General features: G+C 35.2%; 1 long non-coding RNA gene across 1 annotated transcript; it reads left to right on the forward strand.

Annotated features, from left to right (window-relative positions):
* The first annotated feature begins 338 nt into the window (after positions 1 to 338).
* Positions 339 to 6,231, forward strand: LOC139523795 (uncharacterized). The gene is made up of 2 exons (XR_011664693.1): positions 339 to 410; positions 5,647 to 6,231. It is a non-coding gene; the product is annotated as an uncharacterized lncRNA (long non-coding RNA).
* Positions 6,232 to 16,743: the final 10,512 nt, after the last annotated feature.

Below are 16,743 nucleotides of genomic sequence, written 5' to 3' on the forward strand. Positions count from 1 at the left end.
TGTAATTCTTCACTGTCTGTATTAAATGTTGTATTTGTGTTTGGGCATATGGTGTATTTTGCAAATAAAATTATTATAATAAATAACCTTGGAGTTGAAACTAAAAACGATTACGTGGCTCCGGTCAACCCCTGAAAAAAATAATACTGTCACCGCGCGCCATGGTCTGATAAAATGATATATTGCTATAGTGTATAATGATAATAACGAAAATATTTTGAATGTGATTTAAAAAAAAATAGGGTGAATTTCGGATTCTAATTCATTTCCTTTCCGACAACCGACAAAACATCATCATAAAAAAACGTTATCTTTGCGTTTGTAATTCGTTCAAAGAGTCCATGTGATCCAAGAAAAAAAGATACATCGACTAATAAATGTGACCGATTGAACATTGGAAAAAAGCATTGGTAAAAACCTACACCCATAAACCTTTAATCCTGAATATCACTGAACAAGGGCTTGTTTTTATACTCTGTTATCTGCAGTTTCACACCTCTATTGTATTTTTTTCTGTAAACATATTTATCAGTTTATGTGTGTGTTTTTTTTTCTTCCAACTTCCAAGTGCTACCTGAGTACCTCTGGCCCTGCCTAGTTCAAATAATTATGACTTCTTGAAAGGCTTTTATATTTGTTTCTTTGACGCCTTACATCGCAGAAAGGTGTCAAAGCCAAAAAAACTTTGGACTAAATTATGGTCTTATTTTTTTGCCCCATGTCCCACCGTAACGAGAATGACTTATCCAAATTTCATGAAACTTAATATAGTTGTTTCTTATTATGGTCAAATGATCTGTATTAGGGTATACAAATGTCCGGTGTCCATCCGTCCGTCTGTCGGGCGTAAACATGTTACACCGTATCTTGGGAACGACTTATCCAAATTTCATGAAACTTAATATAGTTGTTTCTTATGATGGTCAAATGATCTGTATACTTTTTGGTGAAAATAAGATTAATACTTTTTGAGTTACAGCACTTTGCAACTAAAACAGGGGGGGGGTTCACATGTCGCACCGTATCACAAAAAAGATTCTTGATTATGGCTTAAAACTTTAAACACTTCTTAGTTATTTTAATCTTAATATCTGTATACTTTTTGGTGATGATTCAAAGTTTCATTTTTGAGTAACTGAGTATTTTGTAAAAAAGGGGGAGGTTTTTTTTACATGTTGCGCCATATCTCAAAAACAATTTATGATTATTGCTTAAAACTTTACACATGTCTTTGTTACATTAATCTAAAGATCTGTATACTTTTTGGTGATGATTCAAAATTTCATTTTTGAGTAATTTAGTATTTTGTCAAAAAGGGGGAGGGGGTTTTTTACATGTCGCGCCATACTGTATCTCAAAAACGATCTATGATTATTGCTTAAAACTTTACATATGTCTTTGTTACATTAATCTAAAGATCTGTATTCTTTTGGTGATGATTCAAAATTTAATTTTTGAGTTACTGAGTATTTGGTAAAAAAGAGGGAGTTTTTTTTTATTACATGTTGTGCCGTATCTCAAAAACAATTTTTGATTATTGCTTAAAACTTTACACACTTCTTTGTTATATTAATCTGAAGATCTGTATACTTTTTGGTTTTGATTCAAAATTTTATTTTAATGATATTTAGGTTTTTGTAAAAAAAAAAACAGGGTTGGGTTTCACATGTCCTGCCTTGTCTCAAAAAGAATATATGGTTATTGCTTAAAATTTTCTCAGAAACTATTTATGATTATTGCATAAAACTTCCACACAAGACGTCGGGCAGGGCCGTAACTACCTATGAGGCAGGGGAGGCAACTGCCTCCCCTGAATTTTCTACACCAAAATTTTTTTGAAGTAATAAAATGAAATATTGACAATATATACACAAAGAACTTGAATTTATATTATAAACAACACTAGTTTACAGTTTTAACATTGTTATCATGATACATGATATGTCTGTCATTTTCCGGATTTTTTATCGAAAGTGAACCGTTTCAGTATTTATTTTATTTTTTTTTTATGTGGCCGTCCGTCTCAGTGTTATTCAGTATTCGTACGAGAACATATATGAAACTTTGTTTTCGACAATTTTGAATAAAACATAACTATTCACATTTATTTAGGGGCTCAATTAAGCAGAGGAAGTTACCTTTGTATTGTGAATCTTTTAAGATATCGGAAATTCATTACCGGCTGAATCAGCTGTCCCGATCGTACGAGAACATTATGGTCAATGCCTCCCATTTGTTGTAGCAAGGACTTTCTATACTAAGTATATACTAGCATAGAAAGTACCTGGTTGTAGTTATTAACATGTCTGTTCAGCTTTCAACAATATTGAAATTCAAGGTCCTCGATAAAAAAAAAATCTTGCGTTCTTTAATCTTGCTTTATATGTTTTTTTAACTTACCAGTTTGATTTCTAACAAAAATATCTTTAAAAAGAGAAAATAATTGTTTGCATAAAAATTGCTCCCAGGATCCAGCAATACTGATGTTTCTTACAGTCACGGTCAGGAAACCGAAGGAAAACGGGTTATTTTTAGCCATTTTACTAAGAGAAAAAAACCTTCAAGACGGAGCCTTGGCTCACCCCGAACAGCAATCTCAGCTTGTTTGTGCATAAAAATTGCTTCCAGGTTCAAGCAAAACTGACGTTTCTTAAAGTAAGGAAATCGAAGTGAAACGGGTCATTTTAAGCCATTGACTGAGAGAAAAAAAAATCGGGGAGAGGCTATGCCCCCCAACCCCTATCTAGGGGGCATCAATCGGCGGCCCCCAAACCCCTGCCTCCCCTGAATTCGAACCCCAGTTACGGCCCTGTCGGGCGTATCATGCGCTCATGGCGCAGCTGTTTATTTTCACATGTCGCACCGTATCTCAAAAACGATTCTTGAGTATGGCGTAAACACTTAGTTATATTAATCTTAATATCTGTATACTTTTTGGTGATGATTAAAAATTTCATTTTTGAGTTATTGAGTATTTGGTAAAAAAGAGGGAGGTTTTTTTTATACGCCCGTCAAAATTTTGACGGGACGTATTATGGTATACAAATGTCCCGTGTCTGTCTGTCCGTCTGTCTGTCTGTCCGCCGTAAACATGTCGCACCGTAACTTGAAAACGACTTACCCAAATTTCATGAAACTTAATATAGTTGTTTCTTATTATGGTCAAATGATCTGTATACTTTTTGGTGAAAATAAGATTTGAACTTTTTGAGTTACGGCACTTTGTAACTAAAACAGGGGTGTGGTTTTTTTTCACATGTCGCACCGTATCTCAAAAACTTTTCTCTTGATTATTGCTTAAAACTTTACACACTTCTTAGTTATAATAATCTTAATATCTGTATACTTTTTGGTGATGATTCAAAATTTCATTTTTGAGTTATTGAGTATTTTGTAAAAACGGGGGAGGTTTTTTTTACATGTCGAGTTATATTTCAAAAACAATTTATGATTATTGCTTAAAATTTTACACACTTCTTTGTTATTTCAATATTAAGATCTGTATACTTTTTGGTGATGACTTAAAATTTTATTTTTGAGTTATTGAGTATTTTGTAAAAAAGGGGATGCTTTTTTTTTTACATGTCACGCCATATCTCAAAAGCAATTTATGATTATTGCTTGAAACTGTACACACTTCTTTGTTATATTAATCTAAAGATCTGTATACTTTTTGGTTTAATTCAAAATTTTATTTTAGTGATATTTAGTTTTTTGGAGAAAAAGAAAACAAGGTGGGGGGGGTTTCACAATTCCCGTCGTGTCTCAAAAACAATAAAAGGCTATCGCTTAATACTTTTTTTAGAAACTATTTATGATTATTGAATAATCTTCCACACAAGACGTCGGGCGTATCATGCGCTCATGGCGCAGCTGTTTATTTGACATGCCATGCCGTATCTCAAAAATAATTTATGATTTTTGCTTAAAACTTTACACACTTCTTTGTTATATTAATCTAAAGATCTGTATACTTTTTGGTTTTGATTTAAAATTTTATTTTAATGATATTTAGTTTAAAAAAAAAAAAAAAACAGAGTAGGGGTTTCACATGTCCCGCCTTGTCTCAAAAACAATATATGGTTATTGCTTTAAACTTTTTCAGAAACAATTTATGATTATTGCATTGCAATACGCAGTGCAATACGTTGTTCTTGATAGGAAAATCATTAGATGTGGCTTCACAGTAAGGTGACAACAGTACACACAATGAGTAACACCAAATGACAATAGAGAATAGATACGCATGTCCCTCGTTTTATTGCTGCAATAACTTCCAATCAACACCTTAACTCTGTACACATGTCAGACTATACAATTACACGCGCCAGAAAATAAAAAAAATTGTAAATTGTGAAAACCTGTTGAAATCTCAACATTGGTTTTAATTATCTTTAATCTTCAATCAACATTAAAACTATGCATCCACATGATAAAGATCTTTTAATGAGGCAATACACATAATAGAATGATGTTGGTTTTTTTTACATTTTAATAAGTAAACGGTTTTTTCTTTGATTGCAATGATTTCAGTTCAGTGTATTTCACAAATTATGTCTGTATTTTCTGAACAATGATGCACAAATAATGCATTTTACATTAGCAGCCAATTTGTTATAACATGACAAAGAGAGTGTTAAAAAAATTATATTAAGATGAATACAGTCTTCACGATGAACTATTAAATCTACAGGCCCGTAGCTCAATTTTTGATTTATTTTAGTTAGGTTCTGTTGGCCTGTAGGTATGATTTTAACAGGCCCGAGAGCAATTTTAAAAGCCTGGGCTGCCACTCAGCGTGAAGACTGTGAATATATAATTGTTCTATACCACAACAACAACAACAAATAATTTATTAGAGTCTCACCTCTTTAAAACATTTGACATAAAACACAATATAATATTAACAGATCAATTTATAAAAGAGCCACTCTAAAAAGAGTTATCATATGAGAGACTGTAAAAAACACAGATTAAAATACATTTATATTAAATCTATAACATATATCAATATATCTTAGCATAAAACACCATACTATTAAAAACAATTATACAAAAAGAAAACAAACAACATTATATACACTTATTACGAGTATAAATTAATACATGTATCATAATATGCATGATATGACAGGAAAACATAGTGTTTCAGTGGCTGATCAAGAAATTTTCATAAGTGGGGGCCCACTGACTGACCTAAGTCAAGCTTTAATGATTCCCTATATAAGCAACCAATTTTTTTCCCAAAAAGGTGGGGCCCCCCTAAATCCGCCTCTGTGTTTGCAGTAATACATATAATAAAGAAATGTAGCATTTATAGATCTAGGTTTCAAAATTGTGTGATGCTTTATTACTATAAATATTGGTTTTTTATGAATATGTATTAAGTAATACATATTCATAAAAAACCAATATTTATAGTAATAGAATATTAACTTTGTAATTTGCAACAATTTTAAAATTTAGAAAGGTGCCATTTTTCTAGTTTCCAGACAATCACTTGTTTTTAAGTGTATGGATCTCTCTAAAATTGTACTACAAGGTTCCATACTACAAAGGGAGTTTACCACATCTCCTTATTTCTGATATATATATGTAAATTTGAACTCATGACATTTTTTAATCATTTTATTAATTTCTTTACAGATTACATAAATAAAGGAGACAAATGAGTTTAGCAAGGATACTTTGCCGAGGTCTGGTACATCATGGGAGTCCAGCAGTACAGGCAACTAAAACTATTACAGATTCAATCTCTACAAGATTATTTTCATGTATAAGTGCTTACAGACCACAAACACTGACTTCAGTTCAAGAATCTAGGTCACAGTTCCCTAATTATGGACTTTCTAAGTTGTTGCTACCTACTTCCACTTCAATTTTATCAGTGAGAACATACAAACCAAAGAATGTCTTGAAATTAAGATGTGATGGCTGCTATTTTGAAAGACGTAAAGGAAGATTATATGTTGAATGTACCTTAAAACCAAGACACAGACAAATGAAGAAAATGCCTTCAGGTTTATTATATAGAGATGATTATTCAAAAGGAAAAATTCATGAAGCCTGTTGGTGGAAATATCGAGCAGACAGATATTATAGACAGGGAGAAACTGAGTTCACACATTTTAACTGGTTAGGGGATAGGTTGGGAAAAGAAATTTAGAATAGAATGTTTGTTTTACATGTATAAGATGTGTGAAAGGAGTTAATTAAATGATTTGATCTTTGCTTTTTAATTTCAATACTTGATTCATGAAGAGTTTAAATATACAGTTTCAGTTTATCTTATTTTATAATATTGAGATTTTGATGTTGTGAAAAATTTGTTTGTCATTCGGTATCTAAACTGTGTTTTTTAAAATTGCTATATATAGCATGGATACTTCTCAATCATTGTGATCAGTTGACCCAACATGTCCGTTTGTTTCATTAGTGTATTTAACTTGCTGTTTCAATTAGTTACAAATGTCTGTTGTCATTGTCTGTTGTCTCTCCTTCTGTTTGTTTATCCTTGTCAGCAGCTGAAATTTCTGGGCCAAATGTTACCAAACTTAACCAGAATGTTCCTTACCTTTGGTTTACCCGCGGTAACTTGTTCAAAAGCTGTATCCAGAGATTAGGTCATTCTACAAACATGCCTGCTGTTCCTAAAAGAAGAACATGCTTTTTTTGGCCAATATCTCTGATGAAGAAAGCTAAAGCATTTTTTAAAGCTGTGAGAGAAAATCCAGAATTGAGTTAATTCAATCAGCAGGTTAAGGATTATCTCTTGAAAAACTTTTAGAGAAAAACAGACAACCTGTTTTAGATTAAATGTCCCTGAAACAACATTTTTGGTAAATTTCAAAGTTTTTTGCTTGATTAAAAATTTTATCAGTAAGTGGATTTGAGCAAATATGAAAGGGTATAATTGGTCAGCAGGTCATGGTCTATTACTTGTGGTATTTCTTTAAGAAACAATAGTTGATAGAATCCTTCTTAAGTAAAAATGTTCAACAAAATATGATTTTCAAATAAGTCAATATGGACAAATTGTCAGTTGATCTGATATAGGAGTTATTGTCTTGCATATCCTGGAAAGACTAATTTTACTATTTTTTTGTGTTTTTTGCTGAAACTTTAATAGATAGATAGAAATTGAAATGCAAAAATGTTCAGCAAAACAATGTATACAATTTTTTTCAACTTGGCCAGAATTGTCAATTTTGACCCAATTACAGCAGTTATTGCCCTTGAAAGACTAGTTTTACTAATATTTTGGTGGTTTTTTTTGCTGAAACTGAGAAAATGTTAATGCAAAAGTGTTCTGACAGAAAAATAAGATCTTCAAATTGGTCTACAGCCAAATTACCAATTGTTCATCATACGAGTTATAGTCCTACTACCTTATTACGTTTTTCGTAGAAACTTTAATAGATTGAGAGAAATTGCAGTGCAAAGTATTCAACAAAATAATTCTACAAATTAGTAAACTAGGCCAAAATTATCAATTTACCAACATAGGAGTTATTGTCCTTGAAAGATGTCCTTTTTTTTTTTTTTTTTTTTTGCAGAGATAGATATTAAAAAATAGGAAAGATGTTAAAACCCTTACCATGCGGTGACCGTCATATGACGGGCGTACCCAATTAACCGTTATTTGGCTCCAATGGCGTTCCATACTTTTAGAAGTTCCACTTTATGATACTTATTTTAAAAGTTATGGATGTTCCGTCAACCTGAGGCTATCCATATTCACGTTTCTCATGTATAAGTAGCATTTCGAGCACAAATACGGACTTGGAAAATTGAAATTGGCTAAAACTCGGTTTTCTGGAGGGGTGGGCTTCACATCTGTATCTTACACAGGAAGTTCAGAGGCATAAAACTTGCAAAAATAGTGCAAACCCACGGTCATATAACTACTGATAGTTATTATTATTGAAATACGCATAGGAAACAACTACTTCCGGTTTTGGGTCGATTTGAAGTCAAAAATCGGCAAAAATCGTGAAATTCAGTATTTTTGGTCCAAATGACCTTCTGTAGACTGCTGAACCAAGATCAGATTCACTCCGACCTAACAACTGCTGGGGTCAATTCGTTAACTAGGGTCCACTCTACATGCAGGCTACAGCTGGATACCTTTACCAGCCATGATCCCTGGGTCTTCTTGGTCAAGAGAAAGAACGAAAAATAGGCAAAATTGACGCTTTTTGCACCTGATGACCCACTTTCCGGCTCCTCACCCCGTGATCACCTATTTTAGATTTAAAGGAATCAATATGCTACAGCAACAGGGCTAAGCTCATTTGCATATAATTTGCATATTTTTGCAAATAAACGAAAATTAGACATTTTCTGAAAACAATTCAGCATGGTAAGGGTTAAGCACAAAATTAGATCTACAAATAGGTCACCATGGCTGAAATCTCGCAAATGATTCCGTAATGGCATTATTGCCACTGAATTACCTATTTAATGACTTGTTTTGTAAAACAAAGATAGAGTGCAAAATTATAAAGGATATTAGGATCTACAAATAATTCAACATGGTTAAAATTATCAATTGACTATTGAAAGGATTGATTGCAAATGAAGGATGATTATCCCCAACTTTTGCAGGTTCTTGTACAAACTATAATAGAAAGAACAGTTGTTCAGCACAATAAGATCTACAACTAAGTTGAAATTATCAACCATTACTTATAGAAGTTATTTCCTCTGAATGATGATTATTTCCCCTGCTATATGCATTTTTGTGTCTAAAACGATAAGAGTTTATAAGCAAATAAGATATACAAGTAAGTCAACGTACAACACTAGAGTGAAAGAACAGTTGTTCAGCACAATAAGATCTACAACTAAGTTGAAATTATCAACCATTACTTATAGAAGTTATTTCCTCTGAATGATGATTATTTCCCCTGCTATATGCATTTTTGTGTCTAAAACGATAAGAGTTTATAAGCAAATAAGATATACAAGTAAGTCAACGTACAACACTAGTTATACGGTAATTGTGATTGAAAGACGCTCAAATATTCATTTTCATCTGTCACAGTGATAGACACAACTTTTTACTTGAGTTTTCCACCTAAATGACGACAAATTACTATGTTTCGCGATTTGGGCTAATATCTAAAAAAAACTAATATCGAGACACGGAAAGCAAATTATAATCAGCAAATAAAATTTTTAAAAAAGTCGTCATGGCTGTAGTGGTCTGTTAAACCAGAGACTTTCTATACTCAAGTATTGAAATTCCCTGGTTAGACCTCATTATATAACTAGAGGCTCTCAAGAGCCTGTATCGCTCACCTGATTCTACTTGGGTTTTTGAAATCATATGAAAAAATATAAAATTTGGCTAAAAGGGACAACACAACCTCATTGATAAGGAAAGGAACATGTTTAATTTCATTCAAAAGTCCCCCACTGGCGGCCATCTTGGATGGCGGATCGGTTACAAAGTAACAACACTTGGTCAGCACCTCATAAGGAACATTCATGCCATGTTTGATTTCATTCCATTCAGTGGTTCTCTAAAAGAAGTCATTTGTATGCATTTCCAATAGGGTCCTATGTTAAACTAAGTCCCTGCTGGCGGCCATCTTGGATAATGGATCGGCTACAAAGTAACAACACTTGGTCAGCACCACATTAGGAACATTCATGCCATGTTTGATTTCATTCCATTCAGTGGTTCTCTAAAAGAAGTCATTTGTATGCATTTCCCATAGGGTCCTATGTTAAACTAAGTCCCATGCTGGCGGCCATCTTGGATGATGGATGGGCTACAAAGAAACAACACATGGTCAGCACGGCATAAGGAACATTCATGCAATGTTTGGTTTCATTCCATTCAGTTGTTCTCTAAAAGAAGTCATTTGTATGCATTTCCCATAGGGTCCTATGTTAAACTAAGTCCCCCCCTGGCGTCCATCTTGGATAATGGATCGGCTACAAAGTAACAACACTTGGTCAGCACCACATTAGGAACATTCATGCCATGTTTGATTTCATTCCATTCAGTGGTTCTCTAAAAGAAGTCATTTGTATGCATTTCCCATAGGGTCCTATGTTAAACTAAGTCCCCCGCTGGCGGCCATCTTGGATGATGGATTGGCTACAAAGTAACAACACTTGGTCAGCACTCCATAAGGGACATTCATGCTATGTTTGGTTTCATTCCATTTAGTGGTTCTCTAGAAGAAGTCATTTGTATGCATTTCCCATAGGGTCCTATGTTAAACTAAGTCCCCCGCTGGCGGCCATCTTGGATGATGGATCGGCTACAAAGTAACAACACTTGGTCAGCACTCCATAAGGAACATTCATGCTATGTTTGGTTTCATTCCATTTAGTGGTTCTCTAGAAGAAGTCATTTGTATGCATTTCCCATAGGGTCCTATGTTAAACTAAGTCCCCCGCTGGCGGCCATCTTGGATGATGGATCGGCTACAAAGTAACAACACTTGGTCAGCACCCCATAAGGAACATTCATGCCATGTTTGGTTTTATTCCATTCAGTGGTTCTCTAAAAGAAGTCATTTGTATGCATTTCCCATAGGGTCCTATGTTAAACTAAGTTCCCGGCTGGCGGCCATCTTGGATGATGGATCGGCAACAAAGTAACAACACTTGGTCAGCACCTCATAAGGAACATTCATGCCATGTTTGGTTTCATTCCATTCAGTGGTTCTCTAGAGGAAGTCATTTGTATGCATTTCCCATAGGGTCCTATGTTAAACTAAGTCCCCCGCTGGCGGCCATCTTGGATGATGGATCGGCAACAAAGTAACAACACTTGGTCAGCACCTCATAAGGAACATTCATGCCATGTTTGGTTTCATTCAATTCAGTGGTTCTCTAAAAGAAGTCATTTGAATGCATTTCCCATAGGGTCCTATGTTAAACTAAGTCCCCTGCTGGCGGCCATCTTGGATGATGGATCGGCTACAAAGTAACAACACTTGGTCAGCACCCCATAAGGAACATTCATGCTATGTTTGGTTTTATTCCATTCAGTGGTTCTCTAAAAGAAGTCATTTGTATGCATTTCCCATAGGGTCCTATGTTAAACTAAGTCCCCGGCTAGCAGCCATCTTGGATGATGGATCGGCAACAAAGTAACAACACTTGGTCAGTACCTCATAAGGAACATTCATGCCATGTTTGGTTTCATTCCATTCAGTGGTTCTCTAAAAGAAGTCATTTGTATGCATTTCCCATAGGGTCCTATGTTAAACTAAGTCCCCCGCTGGCGGCCATCTTGGATGATGGATCGGCTACAAAGTAACAACACTTAGTCAGCACCTCATAAGGAACATTCATGCCATGTTTGGTTCCATTCCATTCAGTGGTTCTCTAGAAGAAGTTCAAAATGTAAATTGTTAACGACGACGACGACGGACGACGACGACGACGGACGACGGACGCCAAGTGGTGAGAAAAGCTCACTTGGCCCTTCGGGCCAGGTGAGCTAAAAATAAGGAGAAGTGGTATGATTGCCAATAAGACCTCTGTCCACCTTAGTTCAGATGACATGGATATAAGCACGAGGTCATGGGGTCTTTCAACTTTGAGAAAATCACTATGCTAATCTCACTGACAATGACAAAGTTATATATATACTTAACCCATCAACACCAACACAAGTGAATAAACTAGGATCCTTTATAAAAAAGTCAATGGAACTGAGGACAGGGGACCCTTTAATATTTACCTGAATTTGTGTATATATATTGAGTTACTTAGTTATTGTCTTTATTTGTTTTTGTTGTTGTTATATGTCACAAACTGTAAAGTTTATATGGCAATAAAACTTTGAATTGAAAAAACTATCATGGCCTCAACATGAAAAAATATGAAACAATTCTATTGACTTATATTTAACAACAAAGTGTGCAAAAAAACAAAATCAACCACATCATTATATGCTCCTGACTGATTGATTGATTGTTGGTTGCTTAACGTCCAGTGGCAAATATTTCATGCATATTCAGAACAAGAACAAGTTCACAATAAATACAGTAGGTAAGTTGATACAATAGAGGCCATCTGGGATGATGGTCGGGGAAATTTAGACTGCCACTGGAAAATGAGGGTATATTGGATAGGGACAGAAATTTTGACTTGCAACAGGCCACCTACAGACCGCTCGAAGAGTTGTTACAAGGATTCTTAACGTGCAAAGAGCGTGGCACTCTCTTTACACGAGGCATCGGATTTAACGTCCCCCTTCTGAACCTACGTGACTGCGAACTTGATACATCCCGCCCAGCCAAATGGACGCCCCACTTCGGTAAGCGTTTTACTGCCGGTCGGTAGAAGACCAAGTGATCATATTTCTACACCCCAGTCACCCTTGGGGGCCAATGCTCCTGACTGGTTATGCTCACAAAATGTTGGTTTAAGTGTTATAAACAGGTTTATGAGCATGCAGTAAACACACGGTGACCCTAACCTGGGGCCCTGTAACATTACAACATAAGAACAAACTGTAAAAATCAGTTGTTAATGGTGCAACTGAACAGATCAGAGGCGGATCCAGGATTTTGGAAAAGGGGGCGAAATTTTTTATGGGCCCTTTTTGGGGCTAAAAACATAAAATAAAGTAAAATAGCACTTTTTTTTATAAACCGTTCCTGGTGTGGGGCATATTTTGTAGTTGCTGTAAAGGTGTTTATAGGGTTGGACATTTTCAATGCTGTATTCTCCCTATTTTTTGTCTATCATATAAGAACATTCCAGTCAGACATTAAAACCCCTGCCACAAAAAAATAAGCCCGTTTTATTCATCATGATCATTTAATGCCATACAATTCTGTTGGAAATATTCATTTCTAATAGCAAAAAGGTGGACAAGATTTTTTTTTCAATCCAGATCCGGCCAGAATTTTTCATAAAGGCCACACCCAGCAGGCAGGTTGCAGTCTGGTCTTGAAAAAAGTATTCCATATATCAGTTCGGCGAAACAGACATTACGGCAAAAATCAGTCAATTTTTTTTCTCTCAATTATCTAAGACTGTCTCCTTAAATCCATTGGTTCGTACTTACGACTTTAAATCTATCTAAAGCTTAAAATCACTGCCCCAGGGATCTTTATTCAGCTATGTTATTTTAAAATAGGCTGGGGCGTTTGGGGTTTTTATACGCCCATCAAAATTTTGACGGGACGCATTATGGTATACAAATGTCCGGTGTCTGTCTGTCTGTCCGTCTGTCTGCCCGGCGTAAACATGTCACACCGACTTATCCAAATTTCATGAAACTTAATTTAGTTGTTTCTTATAATAGTCAAATGATACTTTTTGGTGAAAATAAGATTTAAACTTTTTGAGTTACGGCACTTTGTAAGTAAAACAGGGGTGGGTTTTTTTTTCACATGTCGCACCGTATCTCAAAAACGATTCTTGATTATTGCTTAAAATTTTACACACTTCTTAGTTATATTAATCTTAATATCTGTATACTTTTTGGTGATGATTCAAAACTTCTTTTTTGAGTTTTTGAGTATTTTGTAAAAAAGGGGGAGGGTTTTTTTACATGTCGCGCTGTATCTCAAAAATGATTTATGATTATTGCTTAAAACTTTACACACTTCTTTGTTATATTACTCTAAAGATCTGTATACTTTTTGGTGTTGATTTAAAATTTCATTTTTGAGTTTTTGAGTATTTTGTAAAAAAGGGGGAGGGGTTTTTTACATGTCGTGCCGTATCTCAAAAACGATTTTTGATTATTGCTTAAAACTTTACACACTTCTTTGTTATTTTAATCCAAAGATCTTTATACTTTTTGGTGATGACTCAAAATTTTATTTTTTAGTTATTGAGTATTTTGTAAAAAGGGAATTTTTTTTTACATGTCGCGCCGTATCTCTAAAACAATTTATGATTATTGCTTGAAACTGTACACACTTCTTTGTTATATCAATCTAAAGATCTGTATACTTTTTGGTTTGATTCAAATTTTATTTTAGTGATATTTAGTTGGTTTTTTTTAAACAGGGTGGGAAGGGGGGTGGGGTTCACATGTCCCGCCATGTCTCAAAAACAATAAATGGTTATTGCTTAAAACTTTCTCAGAAACTATTGATGATTATTGCATTAAACTTCCACACAAGACGTCGGGCGTATCATGCGCTCATGGCGCAGCTGTTTATTCGTAGTTCGATGACTCCTTTGCTGTGGATTGAGAGTCTATAGAGTATTACTTTCTGTTTGGTGGTATAGTGAAATATAAGTCAATACTTTGTTGCTATAAAGGTGTCATGATTGTCATCCTCACTCGGCCTAAGCATTGTGTTACTGTAATTTGACAGAGCGACGCACTGGTCAACTCCACCGTAGCCAATCACATGACTTTGATAATCAGTAAATTTCAGCAAAATATATCTTTCTAAGTAAAGAATTGTCGCATAAAAATTAAATGCTAGAGTACTAAGGTACACGGAAAATGGCAAAGTCTGATTAATCATTTTACCAAACAAAAACAAAAAAAAGTCCGAGCAAAAGGGGGGGGGGGGGGCGTACGCCCTCTACGCCCCCTCTGGATACGCCACTGTCAGATAGCTACAGAGAAACTACCTGGTGACATTAAAACAATAGACACAAAGCACCGATATAGGAGAATAGTTGTGATCAGTACTGCAAGCTAGTTTAAAGCAAAATACAACTAATAAATAAATCGTGTTATCCCAGACTAAAGTTTCAATCAGTACAAATCCAACGGATTTAGTGTAAAGACGCCATAAAATATTAAAAAAACATCATCATGTATAATGCCAAAATATAAGTAAACATTATTGATAGGATGTAGGATTATGATAGTCCGAGATTACTATGACGTCCAACGGCTGTTCCGCCAGACAAGATTGGGTCGTTGCACGTCTGGAGTTGAAGTCGTAAAACTTTGCTCAGTGCTCGAAGTACAAAAATCATGCTCGAAACATGAAATCAAACATTTTTATTGGTTGATTCTCGAATCTGAGTACAAATATCGTGCTCGAAAGTTTTATGACCGCAAGGCCAGAGCTCGTCTCATATTATCAAAAAGTAGATATTTGCCTGTCCAAAATGGATGCCTAACTTCGTTGCATCTGGGACCAACAGACGGCCTGGAATCAATATAAATCGGGCCTCAATTTGTTCAATTTGTTGACTAAGTTTTAATTTTCAAAAACAAATGATCAATCACGGTTAGTAACAAAAAAAACCAATTTTGAAATAAAGGTGTTGAATTGATCTCTATGCATAAGTTTCTTCAAAGAATCTATGAGTTTACATGTTACACATGTTACACGGATTGCATTGGCGGATCCAGGGGGGGGGGGGGGTTCCCCGGTCTTTTTTTGGCCGATCAATGCATTTGAATGGTGACATATAGTTGGAACCCCCCTTTGTCGTCGGTTGGGAACCCCCACCCCCTTTTTAAAATGGCTGGATCCGCCCCTGGATTGTATCATCTTAAAACTATCATCAACGAAAATTGTATGATGTGATATATCATCCTGCTTTTAATTTCAAAGGAATAGCGTGTTCCAAACTTACAAACCAAATCGTTTATCTATGAAAGCATTTAGTAAATGTCTAAATCTTATTGTTTTATACTGAAACTTGGACCGGATCTAATCTTCAAGATCAAGAAAAAGCACGCAAGGCGAAAAGTTAGATTTCATTAATTTTGTATTTTTCTAAAAAAAAAAAACAACAACCACATCCATTAATTTTTGTAAGCCAAACTACACTTTTACAGTGCCGGACAGCACTAAGCGCCTGACCGACACCGTGATATGTGTACTCATATTTGTGTAAATGCCGATCAATGCATTTGAATGGATGATATAGTTGGACCCCCCCCCCCCCCCCCCCCCCCCCCCGCTCCTTGGTCGGACAGCACTAAGCGCCTGACCGACACATAGGGTTCCGCAGACCCCCTTTCCAAAATGTGTACTCATATTTGTGTAAATGTCTATCCAAATTGACTTATTACAATAGAAAGGAATTGAAGGATCTTCATGTTCTTCTACACCATTTGCCCCCCCCCCCCCCCCCCCCCCCTACATGACTACAACCTTCGATGCTGGTGATATTTTGGCGGTTTGTATACAGTGGCGAATCCAGAAATTTTCATAAGTCTGAACAAGGCCGGGACGGCCAACTGCCCTCCGCCACCCCTACCCCATCCCCGTCAGACCCGCCTCTGGTATTATAGTGGAATAATTTAAATTTAACCAGTTCAAAACCTTAAACTAAAACCAAAACCAGTTTATTTGCAATAATTGCACCCTATACTGTCCCCTAGAATATAAAACACAAACTGTCAAAATACATTTTAATCAATTGCATGATTATCTCTCAAAGTGCATACGCTTTGCTTGTTAATAATAAGAAGCGTAAATACGGATATAAATGGTAGCATTCCAAATTATTTTCATTTCAGGCAGTTCGGATTTATGTAGAAGAAAAACTCGGTAGAATATAACAGAGAAACAATACTTTCTGAGACTTTCCTTTATACCAATGAAAGTCTGTGCAATGTCCTTCACCATAAATAATTAGATGCAAATAACGTAATTTTGTTTCAGAATGAAATAAGAGAACGACCATTTAATTTCAAAAAAAAATTCTGATTCCGTAATGAAAAAAATTAATCAGAAAAATTAGCGCGAAAAAAATTTTCTGACTCAGAAAAAAATCATACCCCCCCCCCCCCCCCCCCCAATTTCATCCATTCGATTTTAATATTAGCTC

This window comes from Mytilus edulis, chromosome 5, assembly GCF_963676685.1.
Source record: "Mytilus edulis chromosome 5, xbMytEdul2.2, whole genome shotgun sequence".
In the NCBI taxonomy this organism is placed as follows: domain Eukaryota; kingdom Metazoa; phylum Mollusca; class Bivalvia; order Mytilida; family Mytilidae; genus Mytilus; species Mytilus edulis.